The following is a 21,869-nucleotide window of genomic DNA, read 5'->3' as shown; positions in this document are numbered from 1 at the left end:
CACCACCAGCTTGGGGCTTAGAAGGCTGAAGGCACAATTGCCAATGGTGGGGGGTGGGGGCGGTGGACAAGATGCCAGAGTTGGAGGAACATAGAGTTCTTGGAGGGCTGTAGGGCTAGAGGTGGTAAGAGAGGTAGGGAGGGGTGAGGGCATGGAGGGATTTGAACACTATATGATTTTAATATTGAGGCATTGCTGCACTGTGAGCCAATCTAAGTCAGCCAGCACAGGGGTGATGGGTGAACAGGACTTGGTGTAAATTAGGATATGGACAACAGAATTTTGGATGAGCTAAAGTTTATGGAGGGTGAAAGATGGGAGGCCGGTCAGGAGAACATTGGAATAGTCGAGTCTGGAAATAACAAGTGTGGATGAGGGTGCGATAAACTGCAGTAGGTAAAATATTTATGCTTGTGATGCAAAAAGATTATTGTAGTCATTCTGATCTTTATTTTTGTATTTTTTTTATATAGTGATGCAATTGAGTTTTTGTTCAGGCAACATTTCTAAAGGAAGCACTTGGTCAGTTACATTTTCTGTATATAGGACTCAGATTCTGATTCCTGGTTGTAATGGTGGCTTTGCACATTGCTGAGCATTCAAAAGAGCAGTACAAAGGATTCAACTCTTCACTGATTCAGTTAGATGGGTTTTATTTTTGTGCAAAATGTTTAGGTATTTTTGTCATTTATTGAAACTGCATTAATTTCTCTTTCAAGCTGCAAGTAGATTGCATTAAAAATAAAATTTTAAAATGGGAATTTTCTGATTGCTGTCTGTTAGCTTTGCGAAAAGTTCAACTTCTCTATTTGCTAACTTCCAAATACAATTTAATGATGGGTTTCATCACACTGTGCTGCAAAAATACATAATGTAGCTGGAGTTCTTTAAGTGGAGGATACGAGTCCAGCCATTGATGAGGATTAAAAAAAATAGTGCAATGTTATTTGATCTGTTTTTATGCCTAACAGTTGCTATGCTGGAAACAGGACAGTAACCAACACTCCCTCATAAGTATAAATATGTCCACACAAATGTAGAGGCATTTCTGCCATCTTGGTACATACTCGGCAGAGGTCATCAATATTACTGTCAAAAATTTGTTTGTATGGTGTTTAATCATTTAGTTTATTTGCTATTTGGTAGTTTGCTTTGTAGCTTTAATGCATGTGGAATAAATAGTACTGGGTGAAGTAGTGTTGGGAAAACGGTATGTATGGTTTACTTAATTATATGAACTTGATTATCTGCATTAGGCCCGACTGTTACTAATCAAAAAAAAGCTTAACGCATGATAGTGTCAACCAAGCAAGTGTCTTAGCATGAACTTTTGGTGGCAGTGGAGGGTTATCCACTGCTCTGAATTAAGACAATGATTTTTAAAAAAATTATGTGTAGTTGAAGAATAAAACCATTTGTAGTGATAGGGTTTTATTCTTCAAATCTACATGAAATTCTTGAATGTTGGTACAGTGCACGTGACTGTATTGTCCCTTAATTAGATATACAAAACAACAATATTGTCTGACTGTAAAATGTAACTGACATGCCAAAGGTTACTTTTGTGACATCCAGAATGCTTAGCTAATTTGCATTTTGTATAATTAGGGAGTGATTTGACCCCGCACCAAATTCTGGGAAATATTGCAAGACCATAGTGCTAGGTAGTCTGACATTGCCTCACTTCCCACAGTTGCAATATAATTATAACCAATGGAAAGCGAACTTTTTCTTAAAAGTTCATTTTAAAGTATTTGTGTTGGCAAAGAGCTGACCCGTCCTTTTGTAACTACTGCCCGCATCTTGTCAAATGGATAGTTGTAGCGTAACAGCACCAATAGATAGCTGGCTTGTTAAGTGCACCATCAATTAGGTGTTTTAGGTTCTTTTTTTTAGAACTAATTGCAAGTCAGGAGTATGAATGATTTGATTAAAACAATGGAACATTGTGTTTCATTTGATGAGGATATTTTTGAATTTGGTGTACCCAATTTGACGTCTTGGAGTGTCTATAACAATACAATAATAATGCAAAAGCAAAATACTGCGGATGCTGGAAATCGGGTATAAAACCAGAAAATGCTGGAAATAATCAGCACCTGTGGACAGAGAAACAATAAAAAATAGCTTGTGCTAAGCAACTATCTGAGATATTTTGTTATTTACAGGGTTAAAATGGTTAGATGGCTAAGCTGCTTAATTTTGCCAGTTGGAGCGACTAGCTGTTGCCAGAGAGGGGGGGCATCAAACAAGTTTTTCTACATTCTGGGAGGCTTTAAAAGTATAACTTGCGCAAATATTAATGAGAACACTATCCTCCCCATCTGCTAACCCAGGTCCAGCAATCAGCAAGAAAATGTGAATGGTCTGGGTCAAACCCCAAGCCTCATGAGATTTAAAAATGGAGTCACTGTTCTAATATTTGGCTGGAGAAAAACAAGAATCCAATTTTGGTTTTCCCCTCCCAATCCTGGGATTACTGCAAATTGCATATCCTTCATTGATGCCCTATGTAAGAGCTACTAATTTTACACAAACGGGGCACTGTTGGTATGACTCAGTACATCGCTTTGTAGCTATGTATCAGAGTAGCTATGTGGTAAGAACACTAGAATGCGATATGATTATTAGATTAGTCATGCATTTCTTTGAATTCAGGAAACCTTGCTTGAGGAATGGATTAGATGCCTAGTGTCACCTATTCGCATTGTGTCGGCATGTACTGTTTTTAATAAAGTAACAGCCTGCAGCAAGCAGTTATTTTAAGATGTGTATATATCACAAAACAACTTGGGTTAAAGCCTTTAACAACCTGGCAGAAGATCTGTCAGAAACTGGTCATCTGATTGGAAATGTAAGATATCCGAATTGTCTGGATTTCAAATCTAAAAGGCGATTGTGTTGCTGAGTTAATGCTGTAAGATGATCACAGGGTGGGAGAGGAAAATCACAGAGAAATGTAGTATAATCCCCTCTATCAGCCAGTAAAATCAATACCGATAGAATTCATTCTGGCCTAGTCACATGGCACATGCGGAATATGCTACAACACCAGCAAAAGAAAAGAAATGGAAAACCGTAAACAGACCATGGAAAAAGATGAAGTCACTGATACTGTACTAAATACTGTAAGGAACTGAAATGCACTCCCAAGGTGAGCTAACTGTTGATATCATATTTTATGTTGCATCCATTCATTTTATTTGAATTGTATTTTATATGCATTTGTTCATTTAAAAAAAAAAATTCATTATGCAACATTACAGTATCTTGAAGAATTTGTTTTACATAGCCTAATGGCTAGTTGGAGAGTAATAATGGAAGATATTTGGGAGCACAAGAAAGATACAAATGAGGAAAGTCCACACTAGTTCATCTTTCCAGAAAAGCCCTACAACCCTCCCACGCACATCATCTTCCTTAAATAGAAACATAGAAAATAGGTGCAGGAGTAGGCCATTCGGCCCTTCGAGCCTGCACCACCATTCAATAAGATCATGGCTGATCATTCACCTCAGTATGCCTTTCCTGCTTTCTCTCCATACCCCTTGATCCCTTTAGCTGTAAGGGCCATATCTAACTCCCTCTTGAATATATCCAATGAACTGGCATCAACAGCTCTGCGGTAGAGAATTCCACAGGCTAACAACTCTTGAGTGAAGAAGTTGCTCCTCATCTCAGTCCTAAATGGCTTTACCCCTTATCCATAGACTGTGTCCCCTGGTTCTGGACTTCCCCAACATCGGGAACATTCTTCCTGCATCGAACCTATCCAGTGCCGTCAGAGTTTTATATGTTTCTAGGCGATCCCCTCTCATCCTTCTAACTGCCAGTGAATATAAGTCTAGTCGATCCAGTCTCTCCTCATATGTCAGTCCTGCCATCCTGGGAATCAGTCTGGTGAACCTTTGCTGCACTGCCTCAATAGCAAGAACGTCCTTCCTCAGATTAGGAGACCAAAACTGAACACAATATTCCAGGTGAGACCTCACCAAGGCCCTGTACAACTGCAGTAAGACCTCCCTGCTCCTATACTCAAAATCCCCTAGCTATGAAGGCCAACATGCCATTTGCCGCCTTCACCGCCTGCTGTACCTGCATGCCAACTTTCAATGACTGATGTACCATGACACCCAGGTCTCGTTGCACCTCCCCTTTTCCTAATCTGCCGCCATTCAGATAATCTGCCTTTGTGTTTTTGCCACCAAAGTGGATAACCTCACATGTATCCACATTATACTGCATCTGCCATGCATTTGCCCACTCACCTAACCTGTCCAAGTCACCCTGCAGCCTCTTAGCGTCCTCACAGCTCACACCGCCACCCATATTAGTGTCATCTGCAAACTTGGAGATATTACACTCAATTCCTTCATCTAAATCATTGATGTATATTGTAAATAGCTGGGGTCCCAGCATTGAGCCCTGCGGCACCCCACTAGTCACTGCCTGCCATTCCGAAAAGGACCTGTTTATCCCGACTCTGCTTCCTGTCTGCCAACCAGTTCTCTATCCACGTCAGTACATTATCCCCAATACTATGTGCTTTAATTTTGCACACCAATCTCTTGTGTGGGGCCTTGTCAAAAGTCTTTTGAAAGTCCAAATACACCATATCCACTGGTTTTTCCCTGTCCACTCTACTAGTTACATCCTCAAAAAATTGTAGAAGATTTGTCAAGCACGATTTCCCTTTTATAAATCCATGCTGACTTGGACCGATCCTGATTCTGGTTTTTGCCTCTTATCCTATCTAGAAGTCTGAAACATTCTGTGTGCGTAAGAACTTTCTGACCTCCGTCCTGAATTTGTCTTTTACTAGTTTGAACCTATGTTCTCTTGTCTTATGCTCACGTTTTATGTTTTAGGTAGTGTTCGGGATCAATTCTGTCATTTCCTGCCTTTTTAATATTCCTGTAGAAGCCTCCCAGTTGCCTCCTTTCAAGGCTGCAGCACACATCTTTCCTCATCAATCAGTTCTCATGGCTCTTCTCTGAACTGCACCTATGGCTTAAATGTCTTCTTTGTCTCTAACTAGACCTAGACATGACATAACTCCTAACAAGTACCTGATGTTTTCTGTCCTTTATTACCAGTTTTTGAGCTTTAAGCTCAAGTATGAGCCTTTAATACAGAACTTTGTCAAATGGTTTTTGGAGATTAAGGTACACCACATCATGGAGTTTTCCATTGTCCATGTGAATGTTCCTCAAAAACAGAATTTGGTCAGGATTGTTCCCTCTGAACCTATGTTGGTTGCTATTTACTAGATTATCTGCATGCAGGTAATTCAGTTTATTCATAGTTGATTCCATTATTTTAATTAGTATTGATGTAGGACGAATGAGCCTGTAGTTGCCTGTGTCTGCTTTTGTTTCCTTTTTTGAATATGGGCATCACGTCAACTAGTTTCCAATTTGGCATGACCTCGCCAGTGTTCAACGATTCCCTCATAATGACGGTTAGTGCATCACAAAGTGGATCCCTTGTCTTGTCTTAGTCCTGTTACATAAATACTAACCATTCCAGGGGATTTATTTTAAATTCTTAAAGCTTATCTAGAACTTCAATCTCATTTATGTCAGTTATTAATTCTACTTGGATTAGTATTATTTAGCACAACATGTTATGTTTTCCCTAATGAGTACTTGGAGGAACAATTCATTTAGTATATTAACTATATTCTCCTCTGCTACTTCAGCCTCATTAGTATCTTTTGAGATTCTTGTTTCTTCTCTAACTGTCTTCTTACTGTTAAAATATTGAAGAGATTTCTTACTGTTATGCTTTCCACCTGCAGCTATGCTTTTATCCAAGGCTTTATTTTCCTCTCTTCTCATCCTATTATTTTTGCATGTATTTAAGTCTATGCCTGCTAATGCTGGAATTAATGAATTTTGCATACTAGCATTATGCCTTCTTCCCACTTGGCCTCCACTGATGTATTGTTGCACAACGCTCCCATCCCATCAATTTGTTTAAGCTGTACATCCATTTCCTCAATATTTATCCTTTTTAAAAAAAAATAGATAATGTATGTGTGGTCTCTTTCCCCCCCACCCCAGTGTCCACAGAATTTCTGAATCCCAGATCATATTGCATTTATTCTTTGTGGTTGTTGCCATCTTTCTGCATGTTATCTGGGCTATTTTCCATTACCAAGCCAAGATATCCATTGCCTCTAATTGCTTCCCTGATGCAATGGGTCATGAAGCAGTCATTATGTTTAGTAAGTGACTCCAAGCTATACCAACTCCTGATTCCAAGCTGCTTCTGTAGTCCCAATTTTTAATTTTATTAATTAAAGTCCCCATTAAAATAAGTTTCCTGTTTTCACACACCCTTCTTAATCTTCAATGAGTAAGCTCTCTTCTCATTCTGAACTGGCAATCTAGCATGCTCCTTTGCCAAATTTCCAGCTACAAGCCAATTGTCCAGGAAATAAGGCAGTTGAGCTGAGGGCACAGATGGACATATGGGAGTATGATGTAGCGCTTACTGAGACATGGCTGAAAGAAGGGCAGGAATGGCAGCTCAACATTCCTGGTTACAGGGTTGTCAGACGAGGTGATGATATTGATTGAAGAAGCAGCTGTGAAGGGGGATTATATGTTGGAAGGATCATCAAATGAGGCCATATGAATTGAACTGAAGAACAAAAAAGGGGCAATCACACTGCTGGGAGTGTACTATAGACCCCCAAACAGTCAGAGGGAGATAGAAGAGCAAATATGTAGGCAGATTTCTGAGACGTGCAAAAACAATAGGGCAGTAATAGGGAATTTCAACTGCCCTGATATTAACTGGCATAGAATTGGTGTGAAAGATATAGCAGGAGCAGAATTCTTAAAATACATTCAGGAGACCATTTTTAGCCAGTACGTAGCAAGACCAACACGTGAGGGGGCAGTTCTGGACTTATTTTTAGGGAATGAAACAGTGCAGGTGGAAGGGGTGTCATTGGGAGCATTTTGGTGGTCGCGGTCATAATTCAGTTAGATTTAGGGTAGTTATGGAAAAGGACGATAGACCACGAATAAAAATTCTCATTTGGGGGTAAAAGCTAATTTTACTAAGCTAAATGATTTAGCCAAAGTGGACTGGAAACAGCTACTTGAAGGTAAGGACATAAGAAATAGGAGCAGGAGTAGGCCACACGGCCCCTCGAGCCTGCTCCACCATACGATCATGGCTGATCCGATCATGGACTCAGGTCCACTACCATGTCCGCTCCTCATAACTCCTTAATCCCTTATTGGTTAAGAAACTGTCTAACTCTGTCTTAAATTTATTCACTGTCCCGACTTCCACAGAATTACAACCCTCAGAGAAGAAATTCGTCCTCATCTCAGTTTTAAATGGGCAGCCCCTAATTCTAAGATTATGCCCCCTAGTTCTAATCTCTCCTATCAGTGAAAACATCCTCTCTGCATCTACCTTGTCAAGCTCCTTCATAATCTTATACATTTCGATAAGATCACCTTCCATTCTTCTGAATTCCAATGAGTAGAGGCCCAACCTCCTCAACCTTTCCTCATAAGTCAACCCCCTCCTCCGGAATCAACCTAGTGAACCTTCTCTGAACTGCCTCCAAAGCAAGTATATCCTTTCGTAAATATGGAAAGCCAAACTGTACGCAGTATTTCAGGTGTGGCCTCACCAATACCCTGTGTAACTGTAGCAAGACTTAACTGCTTTTATACTTCATCCCCTTTGCAATAAAGGCCAAGATTTAATTGGCCTTCCTGATCACTTACTGTACCTGCATTCTAACCTTTTGTGTTTCATGCACAAGTACCCCCAGGTCCTGCTGTACTGCAGTACTTTGCAATTTTTCTCCATTTAAATAATAACTGGCTCTTTGATTTTTTTTCTGCCAAAGTGCATGACCTCATACTTTCCAACATACTCCATCTGCTAAATTTTTGCCCATTCACTTAGCCTGTATGTCCTTTTACAGATTTTTGTGTCCTCCTCACATTGTTTTTCCTCCCATCTTTGTATCGTCAGCAAACTTGGCTGCGTTTCTTTCTTTCGAGTCAGTCCTTTCTTTCAAGTCATTAATATAGGTTGTAAATAGTTGGGGTCTCAGCACAGATCCCTGCGGCACCCCACTAGTTACTGATTGCCAACCCGAGAATGAACCACTTATCCCGACTCTCTGTTTTCTGTTAGTTAGCCAATCCTCTATCCATGCTAATATATAACCCCCAACCCTGTGAACTTTTATCTTGTGCAGTAACCTTTTATGTGGCACCTTGTCAAATGCCTTCTGGAAGTCCAAATGCACCACATCCACTGGTTCCCCATTATCCACCCTGTTCGGTAGATCCTCAAAGAATTCCAGCAGATTTGTCAAACATGACTTCCTCTTCATAAATCCATACTGACTGCCTGACCGAATTATGCTTTTCCAAATGTCCTGCTACTGCTTCTTTAATAATGGACTCATACATTTTCCCAACCACAGATGTTAGGCTAACTGGTCTATAGTTTCCTGCTTTTTATCAGCCTCCTTTTTTAAATAGGGGCATTACATTTGCAGTTTTCCAATCTGCTGGGACCTCCCCAGAATCCAGGGAATTTTGGTAAATTACAATCAAATGCATCCACTATCCCTGCCGCTACTTCTCTTAAGATCCTAGGATGCAAGCCAGGGGATTTATCCGCCTTTAGTCCCATTATCTTACTGAGTACCATCTCCTTAGTGATTGTGTTAAGTTCCTCTCTTCCCCCACCTCCCCCTCTCATAGCTCCTTGACTATCCAATGTTGGAATATTGTTAGTGTCCTCTGCCGTAAAGACTGATACAAAATACTACTTCAGAGTTTCTGCCATCTCCATGTTCCCCATTACTAATTCCCCGGTCTCGTCCTCTAAGGGGCCAACATTTACTTTAGCCACTTTAGTGTCCGAGCAGTGGGAGGCATTCAAGGAGGAGATGGTGAGGTTTTAGAGAAAGTGTGTTCCCTTAAAGAAAAAGGGTGAAGGGTGGGTCTAACAAATCTAAAGCCCACTAGATGTCAAAGGGCATGCAGGGTAGGATAAAGAAAAAAAGGGAAGCTTGTAACAGATACTGAGGGCTTAATACTACAGAAACCTTGGAGGAATATAGAAAATGCAGGGGTGAAATTAAAAAGGAATTTAGGAAAGCAAGGAGGACATGAAAAAATATTGGCAAGTAAAATCAAGGAAAACCCAAAAATGTTTTATAAATGCATTAAGAGTAAGTAGATAATTAAAGAAAGATTAGGGCCTATTATGAACCATATAGGTAAACTGGAGGCGGAAGACGGGGGTACGTTTCTTAATGAATAGTTTGTGTCAATTTTCACAAAAGAGGGACGATGCAAACATTGCAATCGGGGAGGAGGAGTGTGAAATATTAGATGAAATAAATGAAGTGAGAGGAAGTATTAAGGGGTTTAGCATCTTTGAAAGTGGATAAATCCCCAGGCCCAGATGAAATGTATCCCAGGCTAAGAGAAGCAAAAGAGGAAATGACAGAGGCTCTGACCATCATTTTCCAATCCACTCTGGCTATAAGTCTGGTGCCGGAGGACTGCTAATGTTGTACCATTGCCGAGAAAGCGATAGACCAAATAATTATGGTTGATAATGAAGAAGAAAGTTGTAGACTGTCAGAAGATATCAGTAGACTGGTCAGGTGGGCAGAGCAGTAGCAAATGAAATTCAATCCGGAGAAGTGTGAGGTAATGCATTTGGGGAGGCCTAACCAGGCAGTGGAATACACAATAAATGGTAGGACACGGAGAAGTATAGAGGAACAGAGGGCCCTTGGAATGCATGTCCATAGATCGGTGATGGTACCAGAACAGGTTGATAAGGTGGTTAAGAAGGCATATACTTGCATTTATTAGCTGAGGCATAAAATTTATATTTAATTCCTCAGCAAGGAGGTTATGCTTGAACTATATAAAACACTAGTTAGGCCACAGCTAGAGTTCTGCGTGCAGTTCTGATCACCACATTACAGGAAAGATGTGATCGCACTAGAGGGTACAGAGGAGATTTACGAGGATGTCGCCTGGGCTGGAGAATTTTAGCTATGAGGTAAGATTGGATAGGCTGGGTTTGTTTTCTTTATAACAGAGGAGGCTGAGGGGGAGACCTAATTGAGGTGTGTACAATTATGAGAGGCCTAGATATAGTGGATAGGAAGGGTCAATAACCAGGGGGTATAGATTTAAAGTAAGTGGTAGGGGATTTGAATCGTCATTTTTTCACCCAAAGGGTGGTGGGGGTCTCGAATTCACTGCCTGAAAGGGTGGTAGAGACAGAAACACTCATAACATTTAAAAAAATACATGGATTATGCACTTGAAGTGCTGTAACCTACAAGGCTACGGACCAAGAGTTGGAAAGTGGGATTAGGCTGGATAACTCTTTGTCGGCCGGCACGGTCTTCTATACTGTAAATTTCTATGATGCCAGCATATTTTGGAAAATTGTGGGTGTGTTGCCTGCAATTTTGTCTCTTGAAATCGGTGGATGCAAAATCACAGTTGTGTTTTTGGATGTGTGCTAGGAAGGTTTTTAGGCACAGCTGCATACTCCTAACATAGTGTTAGCTTTATAGATAGCCAACCAGAATAGCTCAGTAGTGTAACTATCCATCTCCCAAGAGAACAACTCATTTAATTTCCGAGTTGCCCCTGATCTAAAGGGCTCCATTGCCGCTTTTCTTGGATGCTGGACCCTGCATTTTCTATTATTATATTGGGCATTGGAGGTTTCTGATATTCCAATTACATCTTCCCTACTGCTATAACAGCCTCCAGTTCAGGTAATTCACTCCTAACACTTCATATTCATGTATACACCTCTTGTAGATCTGTCTCTTTTGGCACTTGATGGCTACTTTCTACTCTTTGACCAGTCTACTTTTAGATCAAGTTCAATTTCTTTCTCCCCGCCCATCCCCCCTCCTCCAACCACCTTTATGACTAACTGCTTCGATATTCTTCGCAAGTCTCATTGTCCCTACTTAGCTTTTGTAAGAGTCCTTATTTTTCTGAAAATATTTTTACATGGCATTGTTATTTTCACATCAGATTGCCAACAGAAAATAAATGAAAAGGATAAAGGAACAAATTATGAGCCATAATGGGAGAGTTGGCTCAAAAATTGATGAAAAGTTGGCTTTTGAGAAGGTTTATAAAAGTGGAGAAGCAGACATTAGAGAAAGAGTTCCAGAGGGAGGAGAGGCTAGAGTTGGCGTACTGGAGGGTATGTGGGTGGGAGGTTGTAGAGATGGGGCAAAGCTAGGAACATAATCAAGGACTATGATTTTTATGCATTGGAGGGCATGAAGCCAATGTCGGTCAGTGAGGATAAGGAATGATTGGTGAATGAGTCTTCGTGCAGCATAGGATACAGACAACTGTTGGAATTTATGGAGGCTGGAGTGTGGGATGCCAGCAAAGAGGACATTGGTGAATTTGAGCTGAGGTGAGAAAAGCGCAAGTAAGGTTTTCAGTGAGGATGGGGTAGTGACGACCTGAACGATGTTGCAGAAGTGGCAATGAGGTTTCTAAGATGTGGGATTTGCTGCTTAGCTGTGAGTTGAACAAAATCAAAGTTTTACACAGTCTGTTTCAACCTGAGTGAGTGGCCAAGTGGAAGATTGGAGTCAGTGGCAAGAGAGTTGAGTTTAATCCAGAGGCTAAAGCCATGGCCTTGATCTTCCCGATTGTACAGTTGGAGGAAATCTTGACTGATCCATGACTTAATGGTGGATAGGCAGTCTGAGCACTTGGGTGATCGTGGGAAGTGTTGGAGAGGGAAAACTGGGTGTGCTCACCAAACACACAAGCTGACCCTGTACCAGTGGATGATGTAATCAAGGAGCAGCATGCAGGTGAAGAGGAGAAGCCGAAGGATACATCCTTGTGGAACTGGAGGTGCCTGTGTGAGAGTGATAAGAGAAGAGCGTGTTGCATTGGATATGCTTGGACAGGTGTGAGTGGAACCACACGGTCCTATTAGAACATAAGAACAGAAGAATTAGGAACAGGAGTAGGCCATCTAGCCCCTCGAGCCTGCTCCTCCATTCAACAAGATCATGGCTGATCTGGCCGTGGACTCAGTTCCACTTACCCGCCCGCTCCCCGTAACCCTTAATTCCCTTATTGGTTAAAAATCTATCTATCTGTGATTTGAATACATTCAATGAGCTAGCCTCAACTGCTTCCTTGGGCAGAGAATTCCACAGATTCACAACCCTCTGGGAGAAGAAATTCCTTCTAGAAATTCCTTCTCAACTCGGTTTTAAATTGGCTCCCTCGTATTTTGAGGCTGTGCCCCCTAGTTCGAGTCTCCCCTCCTTGCCTCTATCTTGTCTATCCCTTTCATTATTTTAAATGTTTCTATAAGATCCCTCCTCATCCTTCTGAACTCCCAACGAGTAACGACCCGGTCTACTCAGTCTATCCTCATAAGGTAACCCCCTCATCTCCGGAATCAGCCTAGTGAATCGTCTCTATATGCCCTCCAAAGCTAGTATATCCTTCCTTAAGTAAGGTGACCAAAACTACACGCAGTACTCCAGGTGCGGCCTCACCAATACCCTGTACAGTTGCAGCAGGACCTTCCTGCTTTTGTACTCCATCCCTCTCGCAATGAAGGCCAACATTCCATTCGCCTTCCTGATTACCTGCTGCACCTGCAAACTAACTTTTTGGGATTCATGCACAAGGACCCCCAGGTCCCTCTGCACCGCAGCATGTTGTAATTTCTCCCCATTCAAATAATATTCCCTTTTACTGTTTTTTTTCAAGGTGGATGACCTCACACTTTCCGACATTGTATTCCATCTGCCAAACCTTAGCCCATTCGCTTAACCTATCTAAATCTCTTTGCAGCCTCTCTGTGTCCTCTACACAGCCCGCTTTCCCACTAATCCATGCTGTCCCCATCATACAATGTATTATACTCACTGAGAAACACCGTGGGAGATCAACCTATATACAATATTGATTATTTCACTTACAAGATATTAAATTTGCTATCTCTTGGTGACCAACTATTAGGATCTCATCTTCAGCTGCTTTGGAGTCATTTCTGTGTCGCACTGGATTGAATTTGAACTCATTGCCGTATAACTCCAGCCTTACTGTATTTCCCACATGAGATAATACTGTTGATTTAGGAAAAAAATTCCAGGTTGTCTTAACTACTTGAGAACCCATAGAGACTTAAAAAATATACATACATAGATTTACAATAGTGCACCTTTTAGATGGTTGGCTTGGATTAAGGGGCCGTCCATTTAAAACTGAGATGAGGAGGAATTTCTTCTCTAGGATTGTAAATCTGGAATTTGCTGCCTCAGAGCTGTGGAAGCTGGGACATTAAATAAATTTAAGACCGAGATAAGACAGTTTCTTAACTGATAAGGGGTTATGGGGAGCGGGCAGGGAAGTGGACCTTAATCCATGATCGGATCAGCCATGATCGTATTAAATGGCGGAGCAGGCTCGAGGGGCTGTATGGCCTACTCCTGCTCATATTTCTTATGTTCCTGTGTATCTCTGGGTTAACTGCACCTTTTGGTGTCCATAGGCAGAGCCTAAAAGGAAAAACTAATTTAAAGAAACTCTTTCAAGAAGAAAATTATGGAAATAAATAACCGATTTATCAGCATCTAAAACTGGAAATGGTTTAATGCTTCAGGTTGATTGGAATACTCTTTTTGTGCTTCTGGTTCCATGCTTTGAAAGCGGTATACATGTATTGGAAAGGGTGCAGAGAAGAGCGACAAGAATAATCCTAGATTAACTATTAATCAGCTTGGCTCATTTAATAGCACACATCTCGAGTTAGAATGTTGTCTGTTTGCATCCCGCTGTGGACTTGACTGATACCCAAGATGGTAGAGGGAGTACTGTTGTGTCAGAGGTATCCTCTTTCAAATACAGTGTTAAACCTAGGCCCTGTTCAGGTGATTTAAATGGTATCACTATTTGAAGAGCAGGGAGTTCTTGTCTCCTGGCCATCATTCCCCCATTAAATCATGACAAAAACATGATCTGGTCATTCATTTTAATGTTTATGGGAACTTGCTGTGCACATGCCTATATAATAGTGACTACGTTTCAAAAAAAGTAAATCCATTGGCTGTAAAGTACCCAAGGTAAAATGCTATATAAGTCCAAATTCTATCTGAATTTAGTACCATGTCAATTTAAAAACAATCTTAGAAAGAACATTTTTACTTGAGTGATAAACAATTGGAATGATTTACCCGATAAGATAATGGAAACGGAAACATCAGTTGGATGCTAAGCTGGGTGAGTTGAAATAGTCGAGATAGATTTGATGGGAGAAATAGTCTTTTCTTCCACTTGACTTCCTTGCCTATGACCTTTCTTGGGGAACATTGAAGCACCACAAGTGTTGAATTTTATTCCCAGCATTTCGTGTTTAAAAAAAAATAACTAAATGTACAGGCATTCAGTACAGTATAAGAGCCAATGTATACTAATCAAGGTGAAGCATAAAACTATTACACACCAGTTGAAATACAAAGACTGGAGCAGACCCAAAGTATTTTTTTACACCGAGGAGGATGATCAGCAGGAATGTGTTGGTAGAAAGCATGGTCAAAGTCCAAAAAACAACTTGCATTTAAATAGTGACCTAAACCTAGCAAAACATCCCAAAGTGCTTCACAGTTGATCAGCACTCTGGACTCGTGCTGTGATTGAGTGTGATGAAAGTTAATATCCTGGGAGGATGAGATGTAATGGGTTAATTTATCTGAACCTAACTTAATTGCAGAATGCTGTGTGAATTTGAGGGTGTTTGCCATTTATATATTCTGTAAACCTGGGCAATATTGAATAGAGTGATACAGCACAGAAGGAGGCCATTCAGCCCATCGTGCCTGACAGCGCATTGAAAGAGCTATCCAATTATTTCTGCTCTTTGCCCACGGCCCTGCAAATTTATCCTTTTCAAGTACAGGTTAAACCTCCTTTATCTGGAACCCTCGGGACCTGCCCTGTACTGGTTAAGGGATTTTTTCAGACGAGGGGTGGTCACGTTAAATTGGATGGTACAGGTACTGAGCAAGGGGGTATTGGGGCTGGGAGTGCGGCAGAGAGATTGGGGGGGGTGGGATCACAGGGTCAGGCCAACGATTGCGGGAGTCGGCAGCGAGAAAGGACTTCAATTTGTTCATGTCGGAGTTCTGTGCATGCGCCATCTGGTGGTCGGGAATGGTTCTGGATGATGGGTGGTTCCAGGTAAGGGAGGTTCAACCTGTATATATCTCATTCACCGTTGAAAGTTACTTTTGAAGCTTCCACCACCGTTGCAGGCAGTGCATTCCAGATCATCATAACTTGTGTAAACAAAAAAAAATCATTTTTCCCCCTGGATTTCTTTTGCCAATTATCTTAAATCTGTCTCCTGGTTACTGGCCATTCTCCCAGTGTAAACAGTTCTTCCCATTTATTCTATCAAAACCTTGCATGCACAAAAAATGTCATTTTTGGGGCGGGTGGGAGTTTTAAAAAAAAAACTATTATTAAAACATGAATTGTGATTTTTAAATTGCTGGTAGAGGATTAATTGTTTATCTTCAATTTTTGCCCCTCATCAGCCTGAATTAGTCAGTAGGCTATTCAATTACGGGAGCATTAAAAATCTAATCCTGTCTTCACCCACTGTCCATGCATGCATTTTCTCTTGGGACTCTGCACTTTTTAGGCAGATAGGGTGAAGAGCAGCTAACCTTGTCTGTGCCAGGAATTGCATCTGGACCTTCCTGGGTTTTATGGCTAAACTCTAATAAGCAAAACTGGGCCATGCAAAAGGAGTCTTATGATTTTTTAATTCTATTTTTCAGTTTTTGAAATAGCTGGCCTAAAACACAATGTATCTTTAATTTCCCATTCTACTTGTTTTAGCTAGGATTTCTTGCTAAACTGTTCATTACCACCTTCTTGTGAGAATTTAACACTTGAATAGTCACATCATTTACATAGCTAACCACTTCAGAATTGGATCACAGAAAGTCAAAGCCACTTTCATGCATCGCCGGTTTGTTGTATCAAAGCATCTTTGCATATTGAGATGAATTTGTTTCACAGTTGTCAGTTCTTGCTAAGTGGTGGTAAAACGGGTGAGCATAAAAATGTTACTGTATTTAAACATTTGATAATTTAGGTTGATCTGTTCAAGTATTGTTTGCGCATTGATACTGGACACTCATCTTGTTGCTGTTGGGTGAAGATTAATGCTTTGCGATCTTATCGGAAGTGGAGTCCTCTCTCAATTAACCTACTTCCTCTGTCTCCAAATCTTCTTTGAGAAGATTCTCTGTCCCTTTGTCTTCAGTGTTACTATTTTAGTTTATAATTATTCCTCTCCATTCCACCTGTGCACTTGTACTTCTGACAATCTGCTTGCAGTTCAGTATGGTTAATGTTCCTGGGTCAAAGACTGGGTCTAACTGCATAATTAAAGGATGGAAAAAAACATGTATTCTGTTCTCAAAGGTTAAGGTCCTAAATTATGAATTTTACTGAAGATCTGCCTGCAGTTCGATATGGTTAATGTTCCTCCATTGGCTTTCTATTGCAGATCAGAATTGCCATTTGAGGTTGTATTGGCTGCTTCTTCTCTACGAAACAATGAAGCACAGAAGAATTCAGGTTTACTTTCATCATCTGGAATATAATGGTATCACAAAAGTAAACAACAGCATGCTTCCCAAGGTAGTGTAAGAATTAGAAAAAAGAGCATCTCTAAGTTTCCAATATACAGTCTGCTAATTTATTGTAATTTAATGCAAATTATTGGATTATTTTCATTTTTAGCACTAAATTCACCACTTTGCTGTTATTTACATTGCTTATTTTGAGGTATTGGATAGCTTGGAATTATCAGGAGTAGTTTGAATATATTTTAAAATAAACCAATTTTAGCATGCAGCTGCTTAGTTAAATTCTTTATTTTAATGTACCAAAAGGAAAAATCGCACGGCACTATTTGAAGACGAGATGGGGAATTCTGGTGTCAAGGCCACTATTTGTCCCTCAACCAACATCACTAAAACAGATCATGTATCACATTGCTGTGAGGGGGCCCTTACTATGTGCATTTTGGCTGCCATGTTGAGCTACATTACCACAGTGACCACACCAAGTATTTATTAATTGGCTGTGAAGCACTTTGTGATGTCCTGAGGATATGAAAGGTGCTATATAAATGCAAGCTTGCTCTTCTAATATTTATTTTGCATTGTGCCCAATTGCAGCTTGATGTGAAAGGGGCTATTGACACTTCGAAAATCCATCAACTTTAAAAAAAGAAAAGAGAAATCTTTCTGTTGGAACCATTTGCAATGTAGCTGGATGAAGAGCAAATGGTAAAGGAAAATATCCTGACAAATGAGAAGCGAATATAACGACCATAAGCAATGCAAAGCGCAGTCGGCTGTATTTGTTTGATCATCTGGTGAAGGATACAAAGATATGTGCTGGTGACTTGAATGAGGAGAAAAATGCCTGTGTGGTAAGCATTTCACACACTTTATTTTATTTTCAGTTGAAATTTGTTCTTTGTTTTCACCTATTTACAGCTATGGTTCATGCTCATTTTTCAAATCAGTAGTTTTTCTGTACACATAGTCGATTAGTAAGTGATAAAATGTAGAAAGATGGACCTGCCTCCTTTGCTAAATTTTAATCTTGACAAACAAGGGTATTATGTGTTTATAGTTAAGCGCTGTATGAGCCAGACTCAGCCAGTTGTACCATTTTGCTGGCTTGTAATGCTTAAAATGCATTCATTGAATTTTGTTCTGATTACCACTGATGATGCTCCCTGTAAGGACCCTGGAATAACTCCGTGTCATTGCCACCCCCTTAATAATTTTTTACACTTGATTCTTGTTGTGGAAAGTGAATGTCGATGAGCAGAGCATGCTCCAGTTGCCCAGTAGCCTTCGAGAAGAGAACACGCATGTTGATACCGAGTATGCTGATTGTCCTGCCAGCAGTGTTCCAAAAAAGGATTCCCACTTGAAGCCAGTTTTCTCTGTTTCTCTTTCTATCTGCCTCACCCCTCTTGGCTATATACATGTTCTATGTCTTGTAAATGTCTCCATATCTCCCATTGTCTCTTAATATCATGCCTGACTTTTAAGCCTCGTGTGTTTTCCCTCCCCTCTCGCTTGGTTCTGTTCCTTTTTTAAATGCGGTTTCTCTATAATATATTTTCCAGTCTTGACAAAGGGTCCACAACTGAAATGTTAACTTGTGTTTTTTCTCCAGATGTTTCTGATTTCTAGCATCTGCAATTTTTGCTTTCTGTAAAGTTCATAAATTGTATGGAATATGAAATTTTAATGTGAATTTAAATTACTGCTGTTGAAGCAGCATTTTATTTATGACAGCTACATAGTTTGCCAGTGAAGTACTTTCTTTTAATGTAGTTAACACTTCTTTTTTTGCCTCTAATGTTGAATACTGGTGTGTTTTCCAGGAGGATTGTGCTGGGCCACTGGTTTGCAAAAAGAATGAGGTTGAAGAATTACTTTCCTTTGGCAAAGATTACGACGGTCTGATTGAAGGAAATGTTTACAAAAGGATTTCCAGCTATATATCTCTTGGATCAAGAAAATTACTAAGCAAAAGGAGAAAAAAAATCGTAGTTCTGCATGTTACTGAAAACCGTCTTGATGAAAAGGGCTGTTAGCAATGAAAAACATCACCTTGCTTGATCTTGCATATACAAAATAAATGTTTGAATTATTAAAATGTATGTTTATTGACTTTGATGTTTTAGATGATTCTTAGCTCTATTAGTGAATAAACCATTGTTCTATAAAGTCATCGGGATCAGTAAATGGTGTCTCGGAATCTGAACTCAATCCAAGTCAAACCCATATTTGCAGTAGTTAATACTCTCAGTTCTGCTAAGACAAGTGGTACCACTTTTCTGGTTTCTGCAGTGCTGTTAATAGACCTTTGGCACACAACTTCAATACACCATACTGGAGGCTGATATAGAGATATGTGAGGCCAGGGGAAGAGTGCTGTGCACTTAAAAGAAGCTCCAGTTTTAAAAGCTACACATTGAAGCCATGAACTGTCGTACCACAGAATGTTTCCTGGGACTGGGTAGGGCTTACACACGCACCACACATTTAATACAACAAAATACATAAAGCCAAACTTCATTAGCAACTAAAATAAAATCATATGTCCATCACAGTCAACTTGGCTTAGTGGTAGCACTCTTGCCTAAGAGTCAGAGATCATGAGTTAAATCCCACTCCAGAGACTTTAGCACAAATGCTAGACTGACATTTCCTTACAGTATTCCAAGGAGTGCTACATTGTAGGAGGTAAGGTCTTTTGGATGAGACAGTAAACTGGGGTCCTGTCTGGCTGTTCAAGTGTACGTAAGAGATCCCACAGCATGATCTGAAGCACTGGGAAATTCTCCCAGGACCTTGGCCAGCATTTATCGATCAATGAACATCAAAACAGGTTAACTCATTTATCTCTTGTTTGTGGGACCTTTGCTATGTACAAATGGACTGCCATATTTGCCGATATAAGAACAGTAACTACACTTCCAAAGTAGTTCATTGGCTGTGAAACACTTCTGTGGTGATCTCAGGATGTAAAAGTGCTACATAAATTTGACAACTCATTTGCTGTATAATGTTAAGGAGGCATTGTTTACATTAAAAAGTTTTAGGGAAATATTTTTGCCTTTGTCAGGGAGACAACTTAAATTGCTACAAGCCACATCTTGAGATCACTTGCCTGTGATGATCACATGGCTCTTTCCAAATAAACAAAAACTTGTCAAACACTTCTTAAAGATAGCACCCCTTTAACAGTGGAACTCATGTAGGTCACTCAAATGTAAAATGTTGGGTATCTAAATTAAAATTGTGCATGTTACTTTCAATTTGCTAGTCAGCATAGTGACATTAAAAACTGACTGACCGGTTGTCACTTTCCTTACAGTTATGTTAATACAAGATTGCAGACAGAATATTCTTGCCAAAGATACATTTTCAAAACTATGTTCAAAACTGTTATACCACAGTAACAGGCTGGGCATGTTTCAGCATCTTTTAATACCTCGTGGACCATTTTATTTTGCTGGAAAAAAAATTCAGTCAATTAGAAACCTATATGGTTAGAAGTTTGTACTGCTGCAAATGTATTCTCTTGTGTTTTGGTCCAGTTCCTGAAATATGTCTTACCATTTGTAGAAAATTAAACCTAGGAACAGGAGTGCCATTCAGCCCCTCGAGCCTGTTCTGCTATTCAATTAGATCATGGCTGGTCTGTATCTTAGCTCCAATTGCCCGCCTTGGCTCTGTTAGCCCTTAATACCCTTGCCTAACAAAAAACTATCAATCTCTGTTCTGAAATTTTCAATTATACCTCTGCCTTAACAGAGGTAAGGGGGAGAGAGTTGCTCCTCCTGGGCCCACCCAAAAATAATTAAACCTTTTCGTGGCCGTTTGCTGAGTGGCTTCCAGTTATCTATTTAAGGATTGGTGGTAAGCCACCTAGTTAAATAGGCCAAGTGCACGGCACACGCCACCATTTGTACCTCAAATTTGCAATCTGGGTCCTAGGAGCTTGATTTGCTAATTACAAGTGTCAGTAAGAGCAGAAATTGACGACGAGGTCCAACACCGCCTACAGTGCGCCAGTGCAGCCTTTGGTTGCCTGAGGAAGAGAAGATCAGGATCTCAAATCCGGCACCAAGCTCATGGTCTACAGGGCAGTGGTGATACATGCCCTCCTATTCGGCTCAGAGATGTGAACTATATACAGCAGACACCTCAAAACGCTGGAGAAATATCACCAGCGTTGCCTCCGCAAAATCCTGCAAATCCATTGGCAGAACAGACGCACCAACGGCAGTGTTCTCGCTCAGGCCAACCTTCCCAGCATCGAAGCATTGACCACACTCGATCAGCTCCTTTGGGCGGGCCACATCGTCCACATGCCCGACACGAGATTCCCAAAGCAAGCGTTCTACGCAGAGCTTTGACACGGCAAGCAAGCCCGAGGTGGGCAGAGGAACTGCTTCAAAAGGACACCCTCAAAGCCTCCTGGACAAAGTGCAACGTCCCCACTGACTCCTGGGAATCCCTGGCCCACGACCACCCAAAGTGGAGGAAGAGCATCTGGGAGGGCACTGAACACCTCTAGTCCCATCGCCGAGAACAAGCAGAAACCAAGCGTAGACAGTGGCAGGAGTATGCGTCATCCGAAGCTCCTCGGCCACTCTTCAACCACTGTCTGCCCCACCTGTGACAGAGACTGTAGGTCCCACATTGGACTCCTCAGTCACCTGAGAACCCACTTTTAGAGTGGACGCAAGTCATCCTCGACTCCGAGGGACTGCCTATGATGATGACAAGTGGCCTACTACCTGAAACAGGCTGATGCTCTGGCCACCCATCTCGGGACCCTACACAAGATGGCAGCAGTTGGACCGCCAGTATAAACAAAGCGTTAAGTTGCCCAAAGCCATTTTCAGGCTGCAACTGCCCTGTTCCTGTTGGGCAGAGTGAGTTAAAATTGACCCTGTGCAGAGATCAAATAAAGTACATGAATAACACATATACTTGGGCCCATAATCTACTAATGTTGAAAATGAGGCCATCTGCCCTGCATAGTATAAAGAAGACCTTGTTCAAATCTGTTGTGACATTGTCCAACATTTAAAAAAAAACTTTTTTTAAAAACTCTCAGCTTATACCCAGCCTTGCTTCACACCATTTTTTATGTGGAACATGTTGGTTCCATTACCATCAACAGGTAGTATTGACTTAAATGACCTTTTGTTAATAATTT

The 21,869-nt window shown here is 40.7% G+C and overlaps 1 protein-coding gene across 5 annotated transcripts in view; it reads left to right on the top strand.

Moving 5' to 3' along the window:
• LOC139228579 (cold-inducible RNA-binding protein-like) overlaps positions 1-18,791 on the top strand; it is a 36,814-nt gene extending 18,023 nt beyond the window's left edge. For 4 of the 5 annotated variants that reach the window (XM_070859715.1, XM_070859714.1, XM_070859718.1 and 1 more), the window contains 3 exons: positions 16,612-16,745; positions 17,288-17,544; positions 18,517-18,791. The gene's annotated coding sequence lies outside the window, so the exon portion shown is untranslated. Of the gene's footprint in view, positions 1-3,020; positions 3,155-16,611; positions 16,746-17,287; positions 17,545-18,516 lie in introns of all 5 variants that reach the window. The other variant, XM_070859716.1, reaches the window with a different exon arrangement.
• Positions 18,792-21,869: the final 3,078 nt, after the last annotated feature.

The sequence above is a fragment of the Pristiophorus japonicus genome, chromosome 18 (genome assembly GCF_044704955.1).
Source record: "Pristiophorus japonicus isolate sPriJap1 chromosome 18, sPriJap1.hap1, whole genome shotgun sequence".
NCBI lineage: Eukaryota > Metazoa > Chordata > Chondrichthyes > Pristiophoridae > Pristiophorus > Pristiophorus japonicus.
The sequence above is the reverse complement of the archived record's forward strand: the minus strand, read 5'-3'. Positions and strand labels throughout refer to the sequence as shown.